This window comes from Vombatus ursinus, unplaced genomic scaffold (genome assembly GCF_900497805.2).
Source record: "Vombatus ursinus unplaced genomic scaffold, bare-nosed wombat genome assembly UNPS02014830.1, whole genome shotgun sequence".
Classification (NCBI taxonomy): Eukaryota; Metazoa; Chordata; class Mammalia; order Diprotodontia; family Vombatidae; genus Vombatus; species Vombatus ursinus.
Genome location: NW_020954608.1, coordinates 16,241,326 through 16,258,840, shown reverse-complemented (window position 1 = coordinate 16,258,840; position 17,515 = coordinate 16,241,326). Strand labels below are relative to the sequence as shown.

The 17,515-nt window shown below is 35.2% G+C and overlaps 1 protein-coding gene across 1 annotated transcript in view; it reads left to right on the top strand.

Annotated features, from left to right (window-relative positions):
* Positions 1–17,515, top strand: part of MAGI2 (membrane associated guanylate kinase, WW and PDZ domain containing 2) — a 1,168,341-nt gene that overhangs the window by 136,046 nt on the left and 1,014,780 nt on the right. The gene's annotated exons all lie outside the window — the stretch shown is intronic.

Genomic DNA, 17,515 nt, shown 5'->3' with positions numbered 1-17,515 from the left:
TAAATGGGAATTTTGGGGGAGTTTTGTGGCTGCAGACAGCATGAGAAGGCCAGCAGACAAGACAGAAAAAGTTTAGAAATTCAGAAATGGATAAAACATATGAATAGTATTGTGTGATATCAATACATTTTATATTTGAATACCATAATAATTCAGACTTCTTCTCTGGTACAAAGGGAGGGCTAAAAATTTTCAAGGAATTTCCAGATTGTGGGGGTGCCTCACTCCCAATCCCTGTGATATGGAAGGGACAACTGTACATATAAATAATTGCAAAATATACATAATACAATTCCTAATAGAAAGTTCCAGGTTTCATGTGAAGAGAAATTTGTTAATAGTAGAAGTTCCAGAAGGCACAGTGGATGGATAGGCAAGAAAGGGAAAGAGTAAATGGTATGGAAGTATAGTGTTGACATGGGTGGGTATGACTGAGAAGGAATTGTTGGTGAGTCAAAGAAACACCTTTCTAGGCAGTCTTGGCTCAGAAGCAGAGATACTAAGTAGATCCATAGCACAAAAGAAACCATGTTCTTCACAGTAGCAGAGGTAATATTCATTTAATTATTAATTACTGAGAAGGAAGTGTGTGTGGGATTAGGGGATGGGGGCATGCTATAGATTTGGAGACCAGGCAGAAGTCTTGTCCTTGGTGCTGCATGCTGGCTACAGCAGAGGTGAAGGAAGTCCTGGGGCCAGGCTGATTAGAAGGGGGTGTAACATACTTAAGGCACTCCCTCTTAGGTAGGTCTCACTCCAAAGGTGTGGGTAGATTATCCTCCAAATTGGGGGCACATTACATACCTCATAGTAGAGTGTGTGTGCATGTGAGTTCTTATTGCTGTTGTTGGGAGCAGTGGAAGGGAGTTTGACTGGTAAGGAAAACACTTGATAGACCTTAAAAGTATATTATAAATGTAGGCTAGTTTGTTTTTTTTTAATGTGACTCTCAAGGCAACTGTTAGAATATTTACAGCTGTAGAACAAAGCATTAAATATTATATTATGATAGGTAATTTAACCTGCTGTGATTATCTGAATTTTCTTCAGGTTCCTCCAAATCTGGCTGCATTTCATGAATAGGCAGGTTAGAGGTGATGAAAGGAAGAACAGTAATTAGAGCTGCTTTGCTGAAAGGAGATCAGCATCATTGACCAGGGATGAACAAGGTTCATGAATTGTTATTCATTCTTTGGGAAAGCAAAAGAGACACTTTAAAAAAAAAAACCCAAACATATCTATATTCATTGAGTTCAGTTGGTAACCTTTATCATGAAGCCCAAAGGCTACAACTGGCAATGAAAAATTAAGTACAATTAAGCAGATTCTTCCAAGTGAATTCACTCTTTATCTTAATTTTGTTTACAGGGCAACAATCCCACCTAACGTCTTAAATCTCACCATAAATTTAAGGCAGGGGGACTTTTCAATCCAGCACTCTCTTTATTAATGTTAAAATAGAAAAATATTTTTTCATTACAGGGATTGGCCTTACTATTCAAAATTAGTTGGAGTTGTCCTATTAACCCATTCCTCTCCTGGCTTTCCAATTACTCTGAGAGCTCTTCAACATTTTTTTAAATATTTATCTTTCTGCCAAAATTCAGTTCCTTAACTTTTTCAAATTAAAATGGAATTATTTGAGTCTTTTAAGCTAGAAAGCAGTGAAATAGAAAGTTGCATATATGTGCATATGTATACATACATAAATAATTGAAGAACTGAAAAGGATACTTTGAATATGTGAGCTAGGTTCTAAATATAAGGATGGGAAGCAACTGAGTCAATCAGTCACCCAATTGTAGCACCCCACTTAAAGTATATATAACAAGCTGCTATAGTCTGATACCTTAATCAGGTGAGGACTGCTCTATTGAATCAAGTAGCCAAAGGCTTTAGATAAGACGTTAAAATTCCTTGATCAATTAGGCTTCTGTAAAAGCCTTTGGGTGAAATGGAGTAATGTGGCACAGAAAATCTATTCAGATAGTTTTATTTTTGTTTTTGAGACTTGGCCACATCCTGTGGGACTCATATAGAACTAGAAAGCTAATTTGCAGTTAGGCATTTGGAGGGATAAGAACAAATATTAATTAAACACCTACTATATGCCCAACACTTTGCTAAATAATTGACATGTATCATCTCCTTTGATCCTCACAGTAACACTTGGAGCATCTGATAACTTGGAAGTGGAAATCCTTTTGGTCATACCCCTGAGAAAGAATTGCTTTGGGGGAGGTAGTGAGTACATTAACTCTAGCCTTTCCTATACTCCTTCCTCCCAAGGAGGGCGTTATCAATCTCAGTGGGTCTAAGAATTTGTATTTCTCATCAGCATCCTAACGGCATTTCCAGGGCTGCAATGGTCCGGTGGTTGTATCTGCATCAGGAGATGCAAGAAATAAAGGGGGCTTCAATATAATACAAGGATCCTAGCAGATAGCTATAGCATACTAACTGAGAACTATATGAAGGGGAGAAAGGGTCTTAAAGTGACCAGAAGCTACGTTTCTCCTTTGCCACATTTACTTTTGAAGTTTGAGACTTTTTTTTTCTGGACTTCGTATGTACTGATGAGAAAGCCACAGACTTTAGGGGAAAATTTTGTACCGGATTTTATTTTTCAATGCACTTCATTAATTCTACTTTCTATAAGTTTGACCAACTAATTGATGTCAAATGATAATCCGTGGCGAGGAAGCCCACTAGTGGTGGCTCACAGGTATAGCATTAGAAAAAACAACACCTTACCCTCTATGCTCACCAGTTTGAGAATGGCTGAACACATTATAATACATAAATGTGATAAAATGAAACATACTTCCCATCTGCTGACAGATAAATGATGGATTCAAGAGGCAGACTTCAAGATAGGTAGGTAGATCATTATATATCTATATATATATCCTTATATATAGATATATATTAGACAAGTTCATAGACAAATCTATTACACACAGCAATTAAGGAATTTGTTTTGATCACACATTTTACAAAAGCTTTGTTTTTCTTTTTCGGTGGGGAAAGGGGAGTTGGAAAGAGGAGAAAATTGATTCTTGTTTATTAAAAAAAATCAGTTAAGAAAGAGCTCCCTTCCTCCCCCGCCCCAACTGCACAGGTTTACCCCAGAACCCTGAGGTGAGAGGAGATATAGTATTCACCTGCTGAATTCCTAGCTTCTAGCTCTGGTGAGAGTTGACAAAGTAACCCCTCAGCCTATGCTACTTAAGTAGGAGTTATAAGCCAGATCGATGAACGAAATTGGGGATATTTAGCCTAGAGAAGAGAAGACTTGAGGGTAGATATTTTTAAATCTCTGTAGGTCTAATGGGGTTTGGGGTAAAAACCTTAGGTTTATTATGCTTTGCCCCAGAAAGCATACAAGTTGTAGAAAGGGGTTTACAGATTCCGTGTAGGGAATAAAAGACACACACATACATATACACATATACACACATATACATATGTACATAATGATAACACGTTCATATAGAACTTTATGCCTTATGGAATACTTTCCTAATACAATGAAGCAGGATGAATATTATTTTTCTACAAAAGTAGAAGCCATGTTTTCTGCCTCCGCTATGGAAACTGCATTTGGAAGATAAATAGCCTTTCAAGAGAATAAGCTACCTTGAGAAATAGTGGGTACCTCTTGCTAGAGTTTACACAGGAAAGATTGGATAACTAGTTGTTTGGGGCATCAGAGATGGGATTCTGGCCTGGCTGCAGATTCAATTAGCGGAACTCTGAGGTGAGTTCAGACTCTGAGATTCTGTTATTCAGGTTCTAAAAGAGTTGGACCTTCAGTTCAAATAAAATAAAACTGGAGTAATATTTCTTCTTAAATTCATTTTTTTCTTTTCTTCTTCAGAAGGATCCAACACATCATTGAATTAAATCTGAATTAAACTAAAAGACTTTGAGAGCAAAATGTTTAGTTTCTTTGATAATTATTTAAAGACACACACACATACACACATAAATACACACATATTCCCTTTGAATTGATGATGCTCTGTTGGGAATGAGTGACTCCATAATCAGTAGAAAAAGCTCTGGATTTCTTTGAGAATCTGAATTGGAGACCTGAATCAGCTCCTTATTCAACTATGAGACTTTTCACATATCATTAAAGCTCCCTGATCATCGGTTTCCAGATAAGACTTGCACTACCCACATCACAAGTTTGTGGTGAAACAATCTTTAAATGTTTAAGTAGTTAATTAATGCAAAGTCATAGAATCAACTGATACATTTCTTTGAATTTCAATGAATGCGACATTTGGGTGGAAAACTTATGTCTCTGCCTAGAATAAATATTGTCGTATCACATACACAAATCATGTAAGAAGAAAATATAATCTGTGTATCTCTTACTATAAATAAGCACATTCCTATGGAAGGTTTTTTTTTTTAATGAACTTCCTATGCATTGACATTTAAATTTAAAAGGATGGTTGCATTTTTTTTAAAATTTGTCTCAGGAAATATGATATTGAACTCTAGGAAAAGTTAGAGACTAATCTCAATTGTTCTCTTAGCTTAATAAAGTACAATAAAAATATACTAAAATATACAAAAAAATATGAATTAAAGTTAACCTAGAATTTCTGAGTTAAAATGGAATTAACCTATACATAACGAGGTGGAGGAAAGAAACAAATTAGTAGTGTAATTATGACTCACAGAATCTGAGTTGAAATGGACCTACCTCTTAAGTCATTTATTCTAACCTTGCCTCAAAGCATCATTCTTTAATTTTCATTTTGATCATTTAGTTACTTCCATCATTTATAGATAGTGTCAGACTCAGCAACTTGGCTTTGGAAGCAATTTTTCCTTAATTCAATCAGAATAATAAAGACCCTTGAGAAGATGCCACATAAGGATTGGTTGAAGGAACTGGAAATGTTTAACCTGGAAAAGAGAAGACTCAGCAAGAGAGGCATTATAGCAGTTTACAACTATTTGAAGAACCTTTTCCTGGAAGGAGGATTAGAATTATTCTTACCAGCCCTCGAAAACACACACCCAAAAAAAAATCAGTAGACTGAAATTAGAGAGGCAGATTTTAGTCTTCCTAACATAGTCATGAAAATGTAGACTGCAATACTTCAGCATGTAGTTGTTCATACCTCTCACTGGAAATCTTCAAAGACTGAGAAAGGTTTGGGTTGGGCTAGATGACCTCTAGAATTTCCTCCTAACTCTGAGATTCTATGTTTATGAGAATGCATTGATTTAAAAACAAAAAAACAATGTTCTGTAATTCAGACTCTTCATTAATTCATTTGGACTCTCACCCTAATTTGCATGAATTAGTGATATTTTACAAAATGAATGACTGAAAAACTATTTACAACTTCCATAACAGCTATATTGGAATTCTAATACACTCTTAAATCATGTAGCAATTAACTTTTTCATATGCTAAATGCCCTAGCCCATCATGCAATATTAAGGGTAAGGCACAGTACACATACAACATCTTAATGTGGTAATTTGATCTCTGTTAAATTATTTATAGCCCATTCCCTTCAAAACAGGAGCTAATGATAAGCAAGGCTCCCTCTGCTTGATTTATTGTTTTGTATTAATGAATTCATACACTTGCTTACTGTTCTGCATGCTTAAGCGTTTGCTACTGATTTGTAGAGGGCTTCACTCCTATATTTTGTATGACAAAATTAGGAATAATAGGGATTTCTCACAAAGTTAATGTATAGCTTTACAAATAGATTGACACAGAAGATGTTGAAATAATGGATTTTGTATGTGTATGTTCCTTAATATACAATTTAATCTTGATATTGCAAAAGTTAAAGTATTCAACACATCAACACATTTAATTTCTGGAGTGGATTGAATGAACATTTTGAATGAAAGTCAACAATGGCTATCATTACCAATTGTCATGCTTGGAGGGATTATGTGTTTGTGAAGATAAGTACACATGTACACACACACTACATATATATATATATATAGAGAGAGAGAGAGAGAGAGAGAGAGAGAGAGAGAGAGAAATATAGATATATAGTGTATATACATGTGTCTCTATACACCGACACATACAAATAAACACACACACACATATATATACATATATATATATATATATACACATGCACATCATATATACATATTATGTCTTCTACAGAGAAAGAGAGAGAGATACACATAGGCTAAGTGGTATGCTGGTTAGAATGCCTGAATTGAAGAAAACTCCCATTTCTGAGTTCAAATCTGACCTCAGATATTCACTAGCTGTGTGACCCTGGGCAAGTCACTTAACCCTATTTGCCTCAGTTTCCTCATCTGTAAAATGATCTAGAAAATAAAATGGCATGAACAACGACACTAGAAGGAAGAGGTTTCTCACAGGGCCGTAGTACCTGAGTTTAATGTTGAAGATAAAAATCCTGAAACAAAAATAAGTACTTAATAAATATTATCTCATTTAATCATGACAACAGCCCCAGGAGGTAGGTGCTATTATAATCTCTATTATAAATTGCAGATTGAGGCAGACAGAGGTTAAGTGACTTGCCTAGGATCACACAACTAGTAAGTGTTGGAGACCAGATTTGGATTCACGTCTTCCTAACTTTAGGCCTGGCACATTATCCACTGCTCTTCTTATCTGCCAAAAAAAGTATCCTAATGCAAACACTTTAAACTTGTCTGTGACCATTACATATACATTCAAAAATATATATGCCACTGACATTAAGGTTGCAGAATAACAGTGGTACATTATCTCTTCTTCATGATAACTATAATGAAACAGTTGTGGTTTTATTGACCTGTCAAAAGTCTATCCCCAGCTCATCTTATTTATTAGACTAACAAAGGTTAGTTGCAATCTGATTAGTTGTCATCATTTAGATAATAAATAATAAATGCTGAGATTAAGAATTTTGATTGTTTCTGTGGCATTGGCAATGGTTAATATTTATTATTCTTGTCTTTGGCACACTCACCCATGCTTCTGTCTATCCACCCCCTTCTCATCACAGCCTGAGCCAAGATGTCCTGAAAAACAGTATAATTTCTCAAACACATGTTACCTGCTTAAGTGGAAAATTCCTCTTATTCAAGATCTTAAAACATATGATTGACATGTCCAACTTAATTCCACAGTTCAGGCATATCTGGAGTCAGTGCACAGACATTGCACAGGTATGAGTTCATGATGTTTTGTTTTTTTTTTAATCTTCTAAGAAGGGGTATTTTGAATGTGCTCAACCTTTACATGTTATCTCTTACCTACTCTATATATCTTATAAACAAACAAAAACTTTATTTTGATAAATGGGAATAGGGAGTGGGATTGTGATTTCTTTGTTATGAGAAAATATGTGAGGAAAACGTGAGAAAAAACTTCTGCTTGTCCATATTGGCATCTTCTTAGCAATTTATAGTCTTAAGAGAGTTGCCTACAAATATAAGAGATTAATGCCTATAGCTAGTGTCAGAGATGGAACTTGAAGCCAGGTGTCTTTGAGTTCAGTTCACTCTCCTCCATTCATTACACCATACTATATTTGATATGTGCGTATACACATATGAATATATTTGTATATGTAATATTGCATATATTTCATAACAAGACACATACAGCATGCAAACATCTGTGTATGTGTATATATGTGTATGCATATTTATAGATAGATATCGATGCATCAATATCTAGTTATATACAGTTAGTTTCTCATGGTTCGTGTGACTTGTTACAAAATTTCCGGTAATTTTGTGAAGTTCTGCTCATACTTTTTACATTAGCTTGTGGAGTTCATAGTTCTATATTCCTTGCCAATTTTGGAGAAGTCACTGGTAATATGCCAAGGTCATTATATGTTTTAAATATCAGAATCCTTTTGGTCTAGCTTTTTGTGTTTCCAGTATGTGGTTGAGATTGGAAATAATTACCTAGAAGTATAAACAAAGAAGAACTCAGCTTTTCTCTCCCCCATGAGACTGCACATGTTTAATATTACTTCCTAAAATGTTTTAAGATATTGTGATATGGTAAGCTTAGTACAACAAAAATATTTGACCTTGTTTTGAGAAAAAAAAGTATTATGAAGTATAGTATATCTTTCTACCTTATTAATTACCTTATTTCAGAAAAAAATTAACTCTTTGATATCATAAAAAATTTAGGTCCCACCAAGGAGAAGCACATCCAAATCATTATTTTTAATTAAGTTTTAACTTGCTGTGCACAAAGGGAGTTCAATGGTATGCAAACAAATCAATTTACACTCAGGTTAGATACTGAAGTGGCAAGACCAGATGAAAAGAAAGTTGTTAAAAAAAAAAGAAAATAGAAACAACTGGGATTGAATTAATGTTTTTTAATAGGTGTGGTATAGCAGCATTGCTCTCCCTGAACAATTTGAAATGATAATAATTTGATTCAAATTTCTAAATATTATGATTCTTTACACATTTAAAAATGGTATTTCAGAATCATTTTTGGAATTTTAAAGCAAAAAAGATCTTTTATTTTTTTTACAATTCTTAATGAAGAAGATAATATTCATTGTGGACATACCATATGGATTTTTCTTCAAGTCAAAGAATCCTCAGCATTAACTAGGTCATTGGTCCCAGATTTTGTTCCTTGAAATGAAACCCCCAACCCTGGGAGACTGACCTTTATAAAAAGAAATATACTCGAACAATGCTAAAACTGTTGTGAGCTGGCCGAACTATGAATGGTAGAAAAAAGTCTGACAAAAGTCACATGACCCAAAAAGTGGGGTATAAAAATAGAACTAAGAAGCAAAGATGAAAGTTTGCCATAGGAAACTTAGAGGTTAGGAGATGGGAAGGTAGGTAGCTCACTTTGGTCACAGAGAACTCATAAAGCTTCTTCTATCATTGAAATGTGCCTCAAAGCATTTTGCCTCAAAATGACTAGCCATGGATAATGACATTAATACAAGCAGGAATGTGCTAGGCAAAAGCACTTTAAAAAATGCCTACAAGTCAGATTTTCAATTTGTTCAGAAGAGAAACTTCCTCAGAAGAGCCAGAGGCATTTTATCAAAGCATAATTAGTAATTCCTGGTTAATAATTACTCTAAATGAAGAAGTTGATGCCATAGATCTTATACATTTCAATGTCATTCTTTTAAAATATGCAATGGGTGAGAGTAAACAGTTGTTGAGTTAGCAGGGCAATATTTTAAACAAGATTTCTGGCTTAGAAAATTAGAATCAATTAAATCAGTGCCAATTGAGGAAAATTGAAATTGATGAATTTCAAAACAGATAAAATTTTTTCACTTGGTTCATGTCTCATAGTGCTAGAGTTGGAAGGGATATTAAAAGACATCTAATCATTGACCCTGTCATTTCATACTTGATGAAACTGGGTCTCAAAGAGGTTAACTCAGTTGTGGCTATCCACTGAATAAGGTTTAATCTCCTTTGCTCCTAGTGTAGAGTGTGTGAAAGATAGTGTAAGATAAGGGTAAAAAGACAGGGTAGTACCAGATAGACAGTCATGTAGCACGGTGAATAGAGTGATGGACCTAGAGCCAGGAGGATCTGAGTTCAAATGCAACCTTAATTACTTAGTACCTACTTGACCTTGGTCCTCTTCTGTAAAATGGGAATAATAATAGCACCTACCACTCAGGTTTCTTACAAGAATAAAACAAGATAATATGTGCAAAGCACTTTGTACTTAAATGTTATTGTTATTATTATTGAGAGGGCCTTGAATGTGAACAAAGAAGATTAAACTCTACTCAGTGAGTAGCCCCTGAAAAATTTTGAGCAGATCCTATGTGGAAGAGAGAATATAATGAAAAAGAGAGAGAGAGAGAGAGAGAGAGAGAGAGAGAGAGAGAGAGAGAGAGAGAGAGAGAGAGAGAGAAAGGAACTGACACAGTGATCTAGGGGAGAACCCACCTTAATGCGTTGGGAAAATCAAGACTGGTAGAGTGTGTGTGCAATAGAAAGAATGCTAGATTTGAAATAAGAGGACCTGGGTTCAAAATGTGGCTGTTACAAATTGTTCCACCTTTGACACTTGACTTTACTCACCTATGCTCCAATTTCTCATCAGCAAAACAAGACAATTGGAGAAAACTATCTTAAGCTATTCTCCCAGCTCTCAGTCTAGGATCCTATGATCTGTGAACAAATCATTTTTAGGTGCCTACTCTATTCTAGGATAGATTAGATAGCACAAGAATCAGGGGAGTGTGGGATCTCAGACTTTCATGGAAGAAAAAGTATCTTCCTACCATGGAAGGACGAGAGGGTCATCTGATTCAGATGACAACTGCTTAAAAAGCTTAAGAACTTAAAAAAAGGTGATTGGTTGTAATAATTAGAAGGTCATTGACCTTTCAGATAATAGTTTCACTGGAGTGATAAGAACAGAAACCAGATTGCAAAAGCTAAAGAAAGTTGGCATCAATGATATGGAATCATCAGGTATTTGATAACTTATCCTAGTGACTTTCTTACTATAGGGATATAAATAGAGGACCATCACTGGATGGGATTAAAGGGCCAAGGGAAGTCATTATTGTTTTTGTTATTGTTTTATTTTGTTTTTTAAGATTGGGGAGATTTGAGAATGTTTGTAAATAAATAGAGGTGGTTAGAAAGCTAGTAGTTGGGAAGACATTTGAAAATGCACGGAAGGGAGAAGGTAGAACCAAGATGGTAGAATAACAGGAAGCTATATAGTAAGTACCTACTTACCCACTGAAAAAAAATTCCAGACAAATCCAGAAAATCCTGGTTAAGAAATCCAAGGAAAATATATACACATAGACACAGAGCAAGTCATTTTCCCTGCCTAGGACAGAGTCATCCAGGAGAGCATCAGGTGAAGCACTGAAATGGTCAGAAGTAATTAACCAGTGCAGGAAGAGTTATCTGATGCAGAGGGCCTTTCGTATACTCATACATGTATTATATATCTCTGCAATTGTCTTGTCTAATGTATGTATATGTGTACACATATGTACAAATATATTAGTGCATATGTGTATATATACATATGTGTATATATATGATTAAACATGACTAATGTAGAAATTAGTTTTGTAGGACTATACATTATACTTTGTAAAATAAGTTCAGATTTTCTTTCCACTTTCAATGTGCTAAGTGGGGAGCAGGAGAGAAAAGGGGAAAGGAGGATTTTTGCTGATTGAAAAATAAATTTTTAGATATATTGGAGGGAATTGATTGGTTGCAGTACCAAGATTTAGAAGAGGCAAGAAAAGGTAGAGTCAAAAGTTTAGGTAGCTGAGCTAGGTTTAGCCAGTGATCAAAGAGCGGATGACAATGCTAAGAGGTAGAAGAGGAGGGCTAGGGGTAGCTAGGTGGCACAGTGGATAGAGTACTGGCCCTGGAGTCAGGAGGACCTGAGTTCAAATCCGGTCTCAGACCAGATACTTGACACTTACTAGCTGTATGACCCTGGGCAAGTCACTTAACCCCAATTGCCTCACCAAAAAAAAAAAAAAGAAGAAGAGGGCTGAGGAAATTCCACTTAAATTGTATCAATCTCAAAAAAGCACCAGGCTGTCATCTGCAATAGGGGTATTGTTTAGAGACCAAGGAAAGAAGAAAATATGTTGTAATACTCTCTGTGGATAATTTTTGAAATTAATAAGAGTAAGCAATAAGTTTAAAGAAATGTTTTTAGATTTTATTTTTGGCTATTTTAATGCTATTGCAAAATACCACATGAATTTCCCTGGGATGATGTCATTAGCTTATCTTTCAAAGCTTTTTAATTAGCATTACCATTTCAGTAAAGGATTATTATCTCAATTTATGACCACAGAATAAAATTTCATATAAAAATTTCTATTCACTTCATTCTTGTAAGGTTTAAATGATTTAGAAATTAAACTCTCAGTCTGAATAGATAATATTGTATCTGATCACAACAAATTGCAAAGTAAGAACCAAACATAGTGTCATAGTTTATGAAACAAAAATAAAAACAAACAAAAAAAACCCTTTCTTACCTTTATAAAGATTTCCTTAAAATTTACTTAAAGGTATTCCTTAAATTATTTTTAAGTTATAGTCTGTACTGAAAAACTGTTCCAACTACTGTCTTAATTACATTTCATTATGTATTAAGACCAGTAACAAGGACTTTTACATGTTAAAAATATGCTTTGTAGGAACTAACACTAATAAGGCTGTGCTAGAGCAAAATGTAATTCTGGTTAGGAAGTCCCTGTTTCTGTATTCCTTTCTATTCTCAAACACCAGAACAGAATGAAAAAGCATACAGAGTATACTTTACCTATTTAGAGAGATGAGACCATTTGAGGTGAGCTCCTTTTCCCATTCTCTTCATCTCAGGAGCCCCTAAAGTAATTTTTCTTTCTTGTTTTCCCTCAGTCTTGGACAGAGAAGTGACCATTCTCCTTGTCAAGACCATTCTCCTCTATACATGAACTTAGATTCCATATCTCCTCGTCTTCCTCAGAAAATTGTGTCCTCAGTCATCTCTATCTCTCTCTTGAATCATCAGCCTCTCACTATCAACTTGCTCCTTTTCTGCTTCCTTCGGATATGTCCAAGACTCCACCATCCTTAAAAGAAAAAGCCTTTACTAGCCCCAACTTTATGTCTCTCCTCTCTTTCTCAAACTTTTAATAAATTTGTCTGTAATCACTACCTCCGATTCATTTGTTTTCACTCATTCTTCAGACCTAGGCAAACTGACATTTGGCTTTATCATTCAGTTGGAAATGCTCTCTCCATAGTTAGTAGGGATCTCTTAATCACCAAAGCTTATACTCTTTTCTCAGCTTATCTGTTGTATTTAATACAGTGAAAAACCCTCTTCTGCTGGATATTCTCTCCCCTCTAGGCTTATGCATCTAGATTCACCTTCTACCCATCTGAGGTCTCTCCTCAGCTCCTTTTTGTCTTCATCTTCATCTTCATCACACCCATGAAATATTGGTTTTCCCCAAAGTACTGTTTTGGTTATTCTTCTTTCATGGATTTAATAATGATCTTTGTGCAAAGGAATCCCAGATCTGTCCATTTTCCCCCCTAAACATCAGTCCCACATCACCAGTTACCTTTTGGATATTTCAAGGTGGATATCCTTGGGACATCTTAACCTCAACATGTCTAAAACTGAATTTATCATCTTTTCCTCTAAATCCTTCTATCTCTCAAATTTCCTTATGTTTCTGTAAGGCATTATGAACCAATTCTGATTCATAATTCTGATATTATCCTCAACTCTTCATTCTCCCTTACCTCACACATCCGATAAATTGTCAAATCTTGCTATTTCTACTTTCACAACATCTCTTGCATCCAACCCCTTCACTCTCCTCAGAAATCAGGCCCTAGATTATCTCTCCCCTAGGTTATTGCTACAGCTTCTTAATTAATCTTACTGTCTCAAGTCTCTCACCACTCAAGGCAAACCTATACATTGCTGCCAAAATAATTTTCCTTAAACACGCATCTGATTATGTGAGTTGTCTAATCACTCAATGCCATTGGCTTCCTATTATCTTTAGGATATAATATAAACTCTTCTGTTCAGCTTTAATGTCCTAGAAAACATGATTGCAACCTACCCTTTCAGCCTCATTGTATATTATCCTTTCCTCTGTGATCCAGTGAAATTGTCCATGTCTCTAGCCCTAAATCATGGTGCTCATCACTATGCTTTTGTAAGAGCCATCCCCCTTCTCTGGAATATATTTCCTCCTCACTGCTCCCTCATACAGTCTCTGTCTTCCTTTAAGATACAGAGCAAATACAATCTTCTTCATGAAGCCTCTCCATACCTGCCTAGTTGCTAGTATCCTCCTTTACATAGTACCTTGTATTTCACTATTTAACTACATACATACATATATAATATATATAACATATATGATGTGTATGTATAATATATAAATGTAATGCATTATGTATCTATGATGTGTATCTATATATACATAGATATAGATATACATACACACCTACAAAAACATGCACATATATCACACAGGCATGTTATGATGGGTTATGATGAGTATCAAATGGCATGATATTTGTAAAGGGTTTGGCACAGTCCTCGGCACACAGTAACAGTTTAATAAATGCTTCCTCCTTCCCTCTCATCCTTCTTTCCTCCCTTCACCTGCTCATATACATATTCATTTGCATAATACCACATATTCAAATTAGCTTCATATTAATGTTGCATATATTTTTATATCTACTTGACTTCTCTATTAGAAAGTAAGCTCACTGCAAGCAGGGATCATTTCATTATCATTATTAGTACTTAACCTCCAGCACTTAGCATAGCACCTGGCACGTAGTAAGTTCTTGTTATTTTAGTTCATTCCTTTCAGTCACGTCCAACTCTTTGTGACCACATTTGGGGTTGTCCTGGCAAAGATACTGGAGTTGTTTGCCATTTCTTTCTTCAGTTCATTTTCCAGATGAGGAAAGTGAAGCAAGCAGGGTTAAATGAGTGTCTGAGGCCAGATTTTGAACTCTGGAAGATGAGTCTTCTAGAAACTCCAGGCCTGTCACTCTATCCACTGTGCCACCTAGCTGACTGAATGATAAAGATCAGGACTGTGTCTGTGATTTTATTGGTTTAGAAAATGACCAGTTAACCATTAGCTGATGGACCTTCTCTACAACTTATCGTCTTACACAGTTGCCTGGAGTGCTGAGAGGTTAAGTCAGTTTTCTAGGATCACACAGCCAGTATGCATCCCATGGAAATGGAACCAGAGTCTACCAGGCCATGCTCACTTCATTCCTGATTCCACTTCTCACTCCCTAGACTTATCTACTTCTTTGCCTTCAGACTTTTCCTCATTTCATTTCAAGCTCTACTTTAGGTTTTTCTTTCCCCATTCAAATGTACAATCCCTGAGGGCAAGAACTGATTTTTTCACTTATGTATACATCCTTAGCCCCTGGTATATAGTAAACATTTAATAAAAGCTCTGTCTCTCTCATCTATCTACTGTCACCTTATAATTAAGATCCATAGTTGATATCATATATGGCTTTATTGTAGCTGCTCATAGAACAGAACAATGTGGAGATCATAGAGAGGCATTGTGCTATTATGTAAAGACTTAGGCCGTGAAATCTGGATTTCCAGTTTTATTCCATCACTTATTAGCTGTGTGATGTTTTAGGCAACCCACTGGTGCCTTTTGAGTCTTAGTTTTGTTTTGTTTTTTTATTCCTTGTCCAGAGTCCAATTTTATACAATGTGATCATCCATCTTACTCTGTTCTGAATTTATTCTGAATATTCAGAGAGTCAAATGAAATAATTCCTATGAAGGCTCTCTATATGCTATGGAAATTTTAGTAGGTGTACAATAGTTGTGAAGGAGATAGAGAGATTTAGCAAATTGCCAAATTTCAAATGCCAGTCAGGGATGGATAGCAGATCTCTTATGCTGCGACAGCAGCTTGTGTTTTGGGCATTGTGCCACCATTTTTAGAGCTCCTTTTATTTCTTTTTATTCTCCTTTTATTTAGCTATATTATTCTCCTTTTATTTAGCTTCAAGCAATCACCAAAAAAATTCATATTTAATAAATGAGATCATGGTTATTTGATTATCTCTTAATATTATTATATAAATTATTTTATTGTCCCTCAACTTCCTTTCTATGCTTCTTTGCCTTATAATTTGAGCAAATTTGGTTTTTTCCAGCATTAGTGCAACTGAAATTTTTGGTTCTGTGGCATAACTGGTTGCCATGAAAAACGAATCCCTTCTCCTAATTCCAGGAATTATTGCCATTTAGCTTGGAAGGATTTGTTTTACAGAGTTTGGCTCACTGGCAAACAGCTCATTATAACTCTTGTTCAGATTGTGACATCTGGCATGTCAGAAAGAAGATGGACATTTTTCCAAAAGAAGCTAAGAAATAAAGATATGTTTATATTCCGTCTTCATGCCAGCACTGGGACATAAATTTTTCATGTATTTTCTTGGCCTTTTTCACCCTTTTTTGAGGCAGTTAGTTGGCATAGTTGACTAACCACTGGGCCTGGAGTTTGGAGGATCTGAGTTCAAATTCTGTCTCAGGCACTTACTGGCTTTGTGACCTTGGGAAATACACTTAACCTCTGTCTGCCACAGTTACCTAAATTGTAAAGTGGAGCTTATAATAACAGCACCTACCTTCCAGGATTCTTATGAGGATCAAATGAGAAGATATTTGAAAAGTGCTTGGCACAGTGCCAGATATATAGTACGTGTTTAATAAATGCTTTCTTTTCCTTTTTCCCTGCCTATCTTTTCTTTTCCATTCCTTCCTTCCTTCCCTTAACAATTACATTAAAATGTATCAGTGACAAGTTAGTGAATTCCTTATGTAACAGGCAAATACTAGTAGTTAAAGCATTGAAGTGTTTAAAGTATAGCTTTATAGGATTGAGGCTTTATAGTATAAAATATTACTCTCTGTCCGTTTTAGCTCCTTTGTAGGTCTAGAGCCATAATCAAATCAACTCTGTCAATCTACTTCCATATGGCTTCACTTACCATCCCATTTCCCACATAGACCACTACTCCTGAGGTGTGTTGTTTCTCCCCTTATTAGATTTCTCCCCTTATTAGACAGGAACTATCTTCCTTTTTGTATTTATTTCTCTGATGCTTAGCAAAGACTTTTTATTTTATTTCATTTATTAATAATGTTATTGCATTTTAACCAGATGTAATATAATATGTAATTCAACAAGTACTATGTTTCAAAAGAGTACTATTTGAAGACTATACACATATTTCTAGAAAACTTCTCTCCTAAAAAAATCAAAAAGACCAATATCTTTTTTTATGATCTTTACTTCCAGGAAAGTCTCTTTCTTCTTTTCCCCACAGATAATCAACCCTTTTAATAGGAAAAAGAAAGAAAAAAGAAAAGAAAAGGGATCCAGTGACTCTGATTGTGTGTGTATATATATATATATATTTATATATATATTTATATATATATATATACACACATATATATGTGTGTGTGTATGTGTGTGTGTGTGTGTGTATGTGTATATATATATTTCACATGAACAATCCCTCACCTCTGTATGCAAAGTGGAGAGGGAGGTACTTTTTCTCCTTCAAATCCAAGCTTATGATTACACAATGTTCACTTTCAGGTTTTTCTGTTCCTTCCATTTACTTTGATTTAGCCACTTCAATGTGCTACTATTGCTCAACACATTTTTGCTGCAACTCTTTTAGAATTGTCTTCAGAGCCACTTTGAGTGACACAAGTAAATCTGTCTCATTATTTTGCACTTACATCTTGTTTTTTTTTTTTTGACCCAAAATCACACTACCCAGATTGTTCAACCATCTTATTCATCAAACTGGGCTTTAAAGGGGTTTCAGCTATTGCTGAAAAGTATATACACTCTCATAGGGCAATGATTTGCCATCACCATGAATATTCAAACAAATGTACTGAAGCCTTTAAAGGCAGTTTATGGATGATTAAGGT